This window comes from Mobula hypostoma, chromosome 5 (assembly GCF_963921235.1).
Source record: "Mobula hypostoma chromosome 5, sMobHyp1.1, whole genome shotgun sequence".
Classification (NCBI taxonomy): Eukaryota; Metazoa; Chordata; class Chondrichthyes; order Myliobatiformes; family Myliobatidae; genus Mobula; species Mobula hypostoma.
The window spans coordinates 166040265-166052470 of record NC_086101.1 but is presented as its reverse complement, the minus strand read 5'-3'; the positions used below and the strand labels follow the sequence as shown (position 1 = coordinate 166052470).

General features: G+C 44.6%; 1 protein-coding gene across 1 annotated transcript in view; it reads right to left on the bottom strand.

The window, feature by feature from the left end:
* The window catches only part of thbs4a (thrombospondin 4a), a 146975-nt gene that overhangs the window by 100414 nt on the left and 34355 nt on the right, over window positions 1-12206 (bottom strand). The window lies entirely within an intron of this gene.

Sequence of the window (12206 nt, the reverse complement as noted above, 5' to 3'; positions counted from 1 at the left end):
ATTGAGAAAAAGGTCTGCGTTAACTACACCTTGCCTTTGATTAGACTATGCTTTTATTTTAATATGTTGGCAGGCAGCTGCATTTCAAATTTGCAAACTGTTCAGGTTACGAACATTTTTCAGGATCAGTATCCTATCATGTCCTGGAGAGGATCTGCAAATGAAAATGTAAATGTTACTGAGACCATAGAATTAATTTAATATTTTAAAGATATACAGTACTCTGCGAAGTCTTAGTAAAAATGTATATAGCTAGGGTGCCTAAGACTTTGGCACAGTACTGTATATTTGTCAACAAGGAGCGGAGAGCAAGTTTGTAAATCTGGTGGGTGGAAAGGATGTTGGAAATGCCAATGGTTGAGCGCCACAGGAGGGGTGTGACAGGAGCAGGGGGTGGCACAGGTGCAGACAAACCCAGCCCTGAGACAACAGGCAAGGTCATTTGATTCCAGTCAATTGTTTTATTGATCATTACAGAATGCCTCTCTGGTGCTTCCCTCTCCCTCCCCTCTCCCTTCCCCTTTTCTCAACCGTGATTCCCCTCTCCCTGCCTCTTTCCCACTCTCAGCTCACAATAGAGACCCAAATCAGAATGAGGTTTATCATCACTCAATACATCATGAATTTTGTTTTTTTTTTGCGGCAGCAGTACGGTACAATTTACCACCGTACTAAGGCACCCTAGATATATACATGTGCCCAAGACTGTATCACAGGCATGATGGGCCAAATGGCTCCTTCCTGTATAATTCCATGAAGTAAATTAACTGGCCTGGCCATCTATACAGTATGTGATTAGAAAAGCTTCATTAACCCAAGACTAATCATAGCAGGAATAACCTGCATTTCTGCGGCAGTCTCCATTAGTAGAAAGACAAAAATATCTTATATTTTCTTTAATGTATTGGAAGGCTAAAATCAGCATTGATGTGCAGGTGGACATGGACGGAGGATAGGGGGAGGTTATATAGCAAGAACAAGAGGTATAATATGGTGATAGGGGAAGATAGAGATAACTGCCACCAACCCCACTACCAAAATGGGCAAACCTGTTCTTTAGCAGTGACATTCGAGGGGTGATTGATAAATTCATGACCTAAGGTAGAAGGCGTCAATTTTAGAAAACCTAGCACATTTATTTTTCAACATAGTCCCCTCCTACATGTACACACTTAGTCCAGCAGTCATGGAGCATACGGATCCCTTCTTTGCAGAAGCGGTCCACAGCAGGGATGATTGATAAGTTCGTGGCCTAAAGTAGAAGGAAATAAGTTGTATAGCTCTCGTTATTTAATTATTCCAAAAAATGTTGCTCTCTTCCAAATGACTGCAGTCTTTGCCTTAGCTAGGAGCTAAACTGTGGGCAGTTTGAGTGTGTGTTAACATCATTGCTCGGAAGCTGTGCCACAGGAAGAAAAGCTAAGTAATGGCACCCCCTGATGGTAACAAATAAAACTGCAAGTCTGTGGATTTTATCGCCACGATTCAAATAGCTCAGATCAGTGCTTCAATCTGAAATGTCAATAGTCCCTTCCAAAACCCTGCTGAGTTCCTCCAGCAGATTGTTTAGTGATCCAAATTCCAGTATCTGCAGTCTTTTTTGCTTCTGGCTAAAGATGACCTGAAAACGTTACCAAAGAAGAATTCTGATGTCTTGCTCCTCTGAAATGCATGATTTGGATGTGTAGATCAATCCTGTGAGAGTATTGCCAGAGACAATGAATAAAGGATTAACTCATTGATGTCATCACAATGAAGGCATGCCAGCGGCTCTAATTTTTCAGGAGTTTGAGGAAATTTGGTATATAACCAAAGGTTCTTGTAAATTTCTACAGATAATATTAAAACTGATTCTTATTCACCCGCATCGCCTTGATCTTTGTCTTTGTGTGGAGGAAATAGACACACTCTAGGAGAGAAAGTGAACCTCACTAGATTCTGTCACAAATAATTGCCAGGATTCTGATGAGCATCTGAAGACATCAGTTTCACTGAAATTAGGATGTCTCTAGATGCCTTCAGATGTGATGGTAGCAGCTCCTATTGTAGCCTTCATGAGGGAAATGATGCAGTGGAGAAAAATGAGCAAGGCAATAGCAAAAGTCACCAGTAGGTGGAACTAGAGAGTTGCTCTGATGGACGGCCAGCAGGGACACAATAGAGCAAGTGGTCTCCTTCTGTGCAGTTATATTCTATGATAAAAAACTGGTGAACGGTTGACACCAGTCAAACCTCCTGGTCCAACATTTTGGTCAGGATTTCAGGTGCTTTAACCAACTCTCAATCATGCAGTGAAGGAGAATGGGGAGCGGAAATGAAGCAGACTGAGGAGAGCGCCAGCCAAGATTACTTCACATCAGCTGAGCAAAGCCAGCCGTGCTGTGATGTCATGCAGTTTCAAAGCAATGATTTAATTTGCAAATACATTGATTTTGAAATGATTGTTAAAACAAGTGTTGACAAGTAACCTATCTACATCTAAAATGCACCCTCTCCAGCACAGGAAATGTCACTGGCCATAATCCCAAGGATGATGGCTGTGGTGTGCGCACCAATGAATATACGGATTGAATTTTGTTAACGTCCTCTGCAGTATTGCTCAACTGGATTGCCAGTCGCGTTGGTGAATGCTGCTATTCCACTGAAAGATGGTTGGTTGGTTTGTATGCTGTATTTCTTCTTCTCTCCAGTAACATACTACTGGGAAGGCAGCAGGTTCTTAGCACACAGCATACTGGAAAACAGAACTTCCTATGCCATTATCACAACAGCACCATCCTGCTATTTCCTATTACTAAAATTGTAATTCAATAAAGTATATTAAATGGCTTGAAACAATTACCTACCATGCTCCAGCAACACGAAGTCCATTTGAAAATCCACTGGAAGTACTCAGCAGCATAGACATTGTCAAAGGAAAGAAGCTGCTGTATTTACATAGCACCTTGTATGTTCCCTTCAGGGTACTTCAAAAGCACTTTGCGCATTTTAGGAGAAACATTACACAGAAAGATTTGTAAGGCTCACATTTATGTATTTATAAACTGCCTTTCACAATCACAAGATGTCTTAAATTGCCAGTGATGTACTTTTGAAGGTAATTATTTTAGTTTTTTAATTTAGAGACTCAACATGGTAACGAGTCTGCGCTGTCCTATAAACACCCATGTGTCCAATTAGCTTATTAACCCATATATCTTTGGGGTGTAGGAGGAAACGGAGTACCTGCAGGAAACCCACTCAGTCACAGGGAGAAAGGCAAACTCCTTACAGACAGCGGAGGAACTGAACCCTAGACACTGGTGCTACGATAGTGTTACGCAGAGGTGTATAAGATGATGAGAGGCATTGATCGTGTGGATAGTCAGAGGCTTTTTCCCAGGGCTGAAATGGTTGCCACAAGAGGACACAGGTTTAAGGTGCTGGGGAGTAGGTACAGAGGAGATGTCAGGGGTAAGTTTTTTTATGCAGAGAGTGGTGCTGCGTGGAACGGGCTGCCGGCAACGGTGGTGGAGGTGGATATGATAGGGCCTTTTAAGAGACTTTTGGATAGGTACATGGAGCTTAGAAAAATAGAGGGCTATGGGTAAGCCTAGTAATTTCTAAGGTAGGGACATGTTCAGCACAACTTTGTGGGCCGAAGGGACTGTATTGTGCTGTAGGTTTTCTATGTTTAATCGCTACACTACTGTGCCATAACTTTGCAAAATATGAACCATCACAGCACTTGCCTCACAGGTAGATTCCAGCAGCCGTAATACAGTAACAATGGGATTAACTGTTGACTAAGGGAGAAATATTGTCCGGAACATTGGGAATAACATGTCAGCTTGTCGAATAAACTCTTCTTAGACTTCTAGCAAGGTACAGGCTTCGATTTTGACCAACATTCTGATGACAAAGTCTGCCATCTTCATCAAGGATGATGCCTGGGCATGTCTAGTCCAGTGGTATTTATACCACCGTCATCCATCCCTGCTGATTGGTTAGTCATCATCCAATCAGGTTTCTGCTGTCCTGCTTGTCCCTCAAGGGAGTGTCATGCATTCTTTCACATCTATTGAGATAGGGCTTGGCTTAATGTCAGGTCAGACTGAGTGTGGCCCACGATTGCTGCCCTTCTTCATTACTGCACTAGAATGTCAGCATTGATGTCTATGCTGAAGTCTCAGGAGTTAACCTGAACCAAGGACTTTCTTAATCAGAAGTGAGTATATTCCCTCTAAGTTGTGTGGATCCTCCAAAAGGACCTCAATCTTGTCGCAGGGTTTGGAGACTTTCGTGCCTCAATGACCCGGAGAGCTATGCTGGCTGGAGTCAGGGCTTTATGCTTTGGATCTTGGTAGGGTCACCCATGCCAAACAGGTCAAAGGGTAGAGGCCAGACTAAGAGAGGTCCACCGGTTCTCCAGGTTCAGGTGTTCAGCTCAGGGACAACAACCCTGACTGGTAAAACAAACTGTTATGGAAACAGCAATGGAGAATCCTTTCTACATTTGCGCGCGACGGTATTCCTGAGTCTCCACCCAGGACTTGTACAACTGACAGTAGTGAAAACCGAGCCATGGACATGATGAATGCCAGTGACATAATGGGCAGTAGGTAAGCTGTGTGGGCGCGGCCGCACAGTCACTGAAATGCTCCCACGCACATAGCCTTCGTGGCCGCACAGCTAGAGGAAGTTTCCAAAACATGAAAGATTTTCTTTATTTCATTATACCAATTATTAAATAAAATCAAATGTCTGTGATTTTTCAATTTTCATTCTAAATATTCATAGTATGCACATTATAAAAAAAAATCATTTAAAGTGCCGCATGGTTTTCGGGCTGTGTAAAACAATGGTTGCAACTAACTCACATAGTCAGTACATGTTCATTGTTTGAGCTGAATTATGCCTGTATTCTTATAAAGGTTAGTTTTGGTGTCAAGTATTAAATGATGTAAGTGAACCATTTGAACTTTGCTAATATAGTTTAATCCATCTGAGCAGCCTGTACGTTTTTCAGCCTTGTAACCCTTTATACTGTCATTTCACGTTTCTGATCCAAATCTGCCATCTGGAAATAGTAATCAACAAATTACCATTCATGTCTCATATCATTACTTATTACCTATTAAAAACACGAAACAACGCTGGGAATCTGGTTCTGTCTTCCAGGCCAGAAGGCCCCATGGACATGTTTCTCAAGGTAATTATTCATGATTACTGCCCACATGGAAAACCATCGTGTTCAATGAAAAGCAGCTGAATTTACTGCTTGCTGCAATTTAATCTACCCATGGTAAGCCGCCTCGTATCTTAACAAGCAGGAAATGAGTGCCTAATCTGTATAAAATGAGTGGGGAATTCAGCAAGTCATACTCTGACATCTCAATCAGCAAAAGAACTCTGGTAAAAGAGTCTGACAGAATATGAATCCTGTGGGTAGAAGAAAGGGAAGCTGCTACAATAAAGAAACGCAGGCACCATCAAGCCATCCAAGACAGCAATAGGGAAGTGGAACTGAGACTCAGCTACTGTCACTACCGCACAGAAACTCAAATTTCTACAGGAACACTTGACAGTGATGTGTCAAGAAGTGTATGATCATGCACTTCTTGGAAGAAGAAGTAAAGGCAAAGATTATTTTCTAAGTGGGGAGAAAATTCAGGTGTTGGAGGTGCAAAGGGACTTGGGAGTCCTCATGTGGGATTCCCTAAAGATTAGCTTGCAGGTTGAGTCGATGTTGAGGTAGGCAAGGGCAATGTTTCCATTCATTTTAAGTGGACTAGAATATAAAAGCAAGGATGTAATGTGGTGGGTTTAGAAGACGGACTGCACTTGGTGCATTGTGAGCACTTCTGAGCCTCTCATCTGGCATTGGAGAGGTCCCACAGGACATTCATGAGAATGAAACGGTGCGAGGAGTGTTTGATGGCTCTGGGCCTGCACTCGCTGGAGTTTAGAAGAATGGGGCTGCGGGGATCTCATTGAAACCTATCAAATTTTGAAAGGCCTTGATAGAGTGGATGTGGAGAGGATCTTTTCTATAGTGGGGGAGTTCAGGACCAGAGGGCACAGCCTCAAAATAGAGGGAAGTACCTTCAGGACAGAGATGAGGAGGAATTTCTTTAGCCAGAGGCAAGTCAGGGGGTATATTTAAAGTAGAGGTTGATAGGTTCTTGATTAGTAAAGGTGTCAAAGGTTTACGGGTGAGAGGGGAGGCAAGAGAAAGCTATGATGGAGCATACTTGATGGGCCAGATGGCCTAGTTCTGCTCCTATGTCTAAAGGTCTCATTGCTTTCATTCAAGCACACTGACCTTCTCTGATGTGGAAACATTTCCAATACCATCCACCAGGTTGAGGAAACCCAAGCCTATGCCATGGGTGAACATTGCCCAAGGAGTATTTAAACATCTTGAGTGGGTAGAATCTGGACAACACACACAAAATGCTGGAGGAACTCAGCAGGCCAGGCAGCATCTATGGAAAAAAGTACAGTCAACATTTCAGGCCGAAAACCTTCATCAGGACTGGAGAAAAAAGACGAGGAGTCAGAGTAAGAAGGTTGGGGGGGGGGGGGAGGAAGAATCACAAGGTGATGGGTGAAACTGGGAGGGGTGAAGTAAAGAGCTGGGAAGTTGATTGATGAAAGAGATACAGGGCTGGAGAAGGGGGAATCTGATAGGAGAGGACAGAAGGCCATGGAAGAAAGAAAAAGGGACGGGGGAGGAGCACTAGAGGGAGGTGATGGGTAGGCAAGGAGATAAGGTGAGAGAGAGAGAGAGAGAGAGAGAAATGGGAACGGGGAATAGAGAAGGGAGGAGCATTACCAGAAGTTTGAGAAATTGATGTTCATACAATCAGGTTGGAGGCTACCCAGATGGAATATAAGGTGTTGCTCCTCCAACCTGAGTGTGGCCTCACCGCGACAGTAGAGGAGGCTGTTGATGGACCTGTCGGAATGGGAAACAGAATTAAAATGGGTGGGCACTGGGACGTCCCTCTTTTTCTCGCAGTTGGTGCTAGGTGCTTGGCAAAGCGGTCTCCCAATCTACGCCAGGTCATACTGATATACAGAAGGTCACACTGGGAGCACCAGACACATTATATGACCCCAACAGACTCACAGGTGAAGTGTTGCCTCACCTGGAAGGACTGTTTGGGGTACTGAATGGAGGTGAGTGAGGAGGTGTAGGGGCAGGTGTAGCATTTGTTCCCCTTGCAAGGATAAGTGCCAGGTGGGAGATGAGTGGGGCAGGATGAGAAGTTACAGAGAATTATGTGCTGAACATGGAGACTACTGGGGTGGTAGGCGAGGACAAGAAGAACTCTATCCCTGGTAGGGTGTCAGGAGGACGGGGTAAGAATAGACATGGAATGGAAGAGATGCAGTTGAGGGCTGCATTGATGATAGAGGAAGGAAAGCCCCTTAATTTGAAGAAGAAGGAACCTTCTTCATTCTGGAATGAAAAGCCTCATCCTGAGAGCAGATGCGGTGAAGACGGAGGAATTGAGAGAAGAAGGGATGGCATTTTTGCAAGTAACAAGGTGGGAAGACGTATAGTCCAGGTAGCTGTGAGAGTCAGTGTGGGGGGGGGGGGGGTGGCAGGGGGAAGTGTTGGAAATGGACCAGGTAAATTTGAGGGCAGTTGGACCTTCTGCAGATTTTTTTCTTGTTTGTAATTGGAATCTGGAATCCACTTCCTGAGGAGGAGGTGGTGGAGGCAGATACTTTCAGAACATTTAAGACTATTTTGGAAAGCACCTGAATTATCAAGGCGGCTACAAACCTAATGCAGAGAAATGAGTTTAGTATAAATTTGTACAAAGGATGTGCTGAACATTTGTCTGGTTTGCAACTCTATGACTCTATTGCCCAAGAGGAATCTTGGTATCCTTCTGAAATATGAATGACTGCAAAAATTCATCTCCATCCTACTTCACCTACACCAGGGGTTCCCAACCTGCTTTTATGCCATGGACCAATACCATTAAGCAAGTGCACCGGTTGGGAACTTCTGAATACAATGGAATGCACACCATAATCTTACTCAGCAGGTTCACAACAGACCAGATCTTGGTGTAAAATAGTGTCATGTAGCACTTCCTTTAGCTGCACCTCATCTTCCGCAAGCTTCCCACTGGGCAGAGAGCTAATCTAAAAGACAAATCCGAAACTTTTCAGCTTGTAGTACCTATGGCCCAAGCTCACCTGGTCAGTGGGCTACAGTAGAAAGGTGACATTTACATTTGCTCATGCTTGGAACCCAAGCTCCAAGTCATGGTCAACAAATTGGCCCTTGTAGATTCAACACCTTCAAAACCAAGGTCTTCTACCAATCTGCCCTATTGTACAACATCACCCCAGTAATATAGGTCCAAAATGAGTCTCTGGGAAGAGTCCTGATGAAGGGTCTCGGCCCAAAACGTCGACTGTACCTCTTCCTAGAGATGCTACCTGGCCTGCTGCGTTCACCAGCAACTTTGGTGTCTGTCTCTGGGAATATGGACCACTTTCCTTGTGTGGAAACCACTTGTTGGTGAAGAGAAATGTTGGTGACAAAATTCACCACAACCAGTTGCTGAATCATTGAATATATTCAAGGCCGAGACTGATGAGTCAAGCGTTATGGGGATCAGGTAGAAAAGGGGAGCTTAGACCAACTCTTAGATCAACTGTGATCTTATCAAATAGCAGAGCAGCCTGGAGGAGCTGTATGATGTATTCCTGTTGCTATTTCCTCAGTTCTTATTTCCTTATGTAAATGTATAACCATAAGCTGTTCACATTATCCTTGGCATATCAAGTTTCTTGACCCTATTAATACCATGTGCATGAGTCAGGATGGTCTACTGTTTCCCGTTGCATGAACGAAATTCCACATTGGTAGAAGCCTCTCCACTCCAGTGTTGTTGGAAGGTATGGCAGGAAGCCAGTCCAAGCCGTGCCTCTCATTACTTTGTCCTCACTCATTGTGTGGGATTGTTCCTACTGGAGGTATTCTAGTGGAGCACAAGCCAAGGAAGTTCACCAGTTGATTCCTGGGATGAAGGGTTGCCTTCTGATGAAAGGTCAAGTAATTTGCATGTGCACTCACTGGAGTTTCAAAGAATGAGCGATGATCTGTCAAACATTTGCTCGGGAATAGCAGGAGCATAGACCACAGCTCTGCAGCATTTGGCACCCAGATACTTTGTCCTTGATAAGAATAGAAGCCATATAATCAAATCTCAAGCATTGCCATTGTCAGATATCAGCATGCTCTCACCCTGAATACCATTACATCATGTACTTCTAGAATTAATAAAAAATCCTAGGTTGTTAATTTAATCTTCACCATAGGACAGAGATGTATTAGGGTATGATAACAAAATCAATGCACATACACAAAATAATTTCTCAAAATGTGTGCACGGCTCCCTGCTAGCAGTCTATATTAAACTGTGCCTCACATCTACACAGAAATCACAGTGCCTAACCTTTCAATTCCTGTTTCCATGGTTACCTTTACTATTGAATAAAATCTATTAGTAACCAGATAAAAATTCAGTGATTCAGGGTAATAGTCCCTGCCTGGAGTAAGTGCATAGAATACAGGAGAGACTGGGATTCCTGCTCTCCACATCCGACTCTGCCTGATCTAGGGAGAACACTGAGAATAAGGTATTTTACAAATTTCATATGAAGCACAGTGGGACTAACCATCAGATGCCAAAGTGGCACTGTGGGCTTCCTCTGTATTCAGTCCATGTCATTGACTGGGAAGCCCAAACACAAACACAAATAGGAGCAGAACTAGGCCATGTGGCTTGTGAAGTGGGCCCCACTATTTGACACGGCTGATTTATTATCCCTTTCAACACCATTCTCCTGCCTTCCACATGTAACATCACTGAGCGAGAACAGGACCAGAGCCATCATACGTTAACCCTTTTATGAAATCCAGGATGTACACTTCATGTAAAACTGCTCCAAGATGACTCTGGCAATAGGAACCTTGCTTGAGCTCATGGGTTAAGTGCTTGATGAAGCTTCAGATGGCAGTCTGGAGAAGGGAAAGCTCATGACACAAAGTCACCTGTCCATGACCCAACCACTATGCTGCAGAAGGATGCCACAGAGGTCTGGGATTGGGACTGGATTATTACTGGAATTGGCTTTACTATTGTCATATGTACCGACATACAGTGAAAAGTCGGTCTTGCACACATACAATGCCCGCAACTCAGTACCCTAACCCATACGTCTTTGGAATTGGAAGGAAACTGGAGTGACTAGAGGAAAACCACCTGTACATACTCCTTAGAGACAGCAGTGAGATTTGAACCCCAATCCTACAGCTGGTGCTGTAAAGCATACACTAATCCCCAAGCTATCACGCCACAGGTAAACCAGTAACAATATAGAATGAAGTGCAACAGCCAGGCAGCAGGTGCACTGCAGTTAAACAATAAGGTGCAAGATCTTAACGAGGTAGATTGTGAGGTCAGAGTCCAACTTATTGCACTAGAGAACTGTTTAATTTTAAGGTGCAAGATCTTAATGAGGTAGATTGTGAGGTCAGAGTCCAACTTATTGCACTAGAGAACTGTTTAATTTTAAGGTGCAAGATCTTAACGAGGTAGATTGTGAGGTCAGAGTCCAACTTATTGCACTAGAGAACTGTTTAATTGTCTTAAAAGAGCAGGGAAGAAGCTGCCTTTGAGCTGGGCAGTACACAGCAAATGAGAAGTAACAGGGAACATACACAAAATGCTGCAGGAACTCAGCTGGCCAAGCAGCTTCTGTAGAAAAAAAGTGCAGCTGACATTTCAGGCCGAGACCCTTCAGCAGGACTGGAGAAAAAGGATGAGGAGTACATTTAAAAGGTGGGGGAGGGGAGAGAGAAACACAAGGTCATAGGTAAACACAAAATAATCTGCAGATGCTGTGATCAAAGCAGGTTGGGCAGCATCAGTGGAAATGATTAGTCAACATTTCGGGCCAGAACCCTTCGCCAGGACTGAAGAATGAAGGAGGTGGAAGGATTTGAAGAATGTTTGTAGGTTCAGTTGAAAGACCAGTAATCTGAAAGACAAAGGGCTGGGGGAGGGGAAGCATCGACGTCATAGGCAGGAAAACAATGGGTAGTAGAAGAAGGAGGCGGAACCATGAGGGAGGTGATAGGCAGCTGGGGGAGGGGGCAGAGTGAAATGGGGATAGAGGAAGGGAGGGGGAGGGAATTACCAGAAGTTGGAGAATTCTATGTTCATACCAAGGGGCTGGAGACTACCTAGACTGTATTTGAGGTATTGCTCCTCCAACCTGAGTTTAGCCTCATCATGGCAGTAGAGGAGGCCATGTATGGACATATCTGAATGGGAATGGGAAGCAGAGTTGAAGTGGGTGGCCACCGGGAGATCCTGTCTGTTGTGGCAGACGGAGTGGAGGTGCTCGATGAAGCGGTCCCCCAATCTGCGTTGGGTTTCACCGATGTAGAGGAGGCCGCACCGGGAGCACTGGATGCAATAGATGACCCCAACAGACTCACAAGTGAAGTGTTGCTTCACCTGGAAGGACTGTTTGGGGCCCTGAATGGTGGCAAGAGAGGAGGTGTAGGGACAGGTGTAGCACTTATGCTTACAGGGAAAAGTGCCGGGTGGGAGATCCGTGGGGATGGACGTGTGGATAAGGGAGTCGCGGAGGGACTGATCCCTGCGGAAAGAGAAGCGGGGTGGAGAAGGAAAGATGTGCTTAGTGGTGGGGTCCTGTTGAAGGTGGCAGAAGTTGCGGAGGATAATGTGCTGGGTCTGGAGGCTGGTGGGGTGGTAGGTAAGGACAAGGGGAACTCTGTCCCTGTTGTGGTTGCGGGAGGATGGGGTGAGGGCTGAAGTGTGGGAAATGGAGGAGATGTGGGTGAGGGCATCATTGATGATGGTAGAAGGGAAACCACGATCCTTAAAGAGAGGACATTTGAGATGTCTTGGAACGGAAAGCCTCATCCTCGGAGCAGATGCGGTGGAGACGGAGGAACTGGGAATAGGGAATGGCATTTTTACATGTGGCGGGGTGGGAAGAGGTATAGTTGAGGTAGTTATGAGAGTCAGTGGGCTTGTAGAAGATGTCCGCCTCCTTCTTCTACTACCCATTGTTTTCCTGCCTATGACATCGATGCTTCCCCTCCCCCACCCCTTTGTTTTTCAGATTACTGGTCTTTCAACTGAACCTACAAACATTCT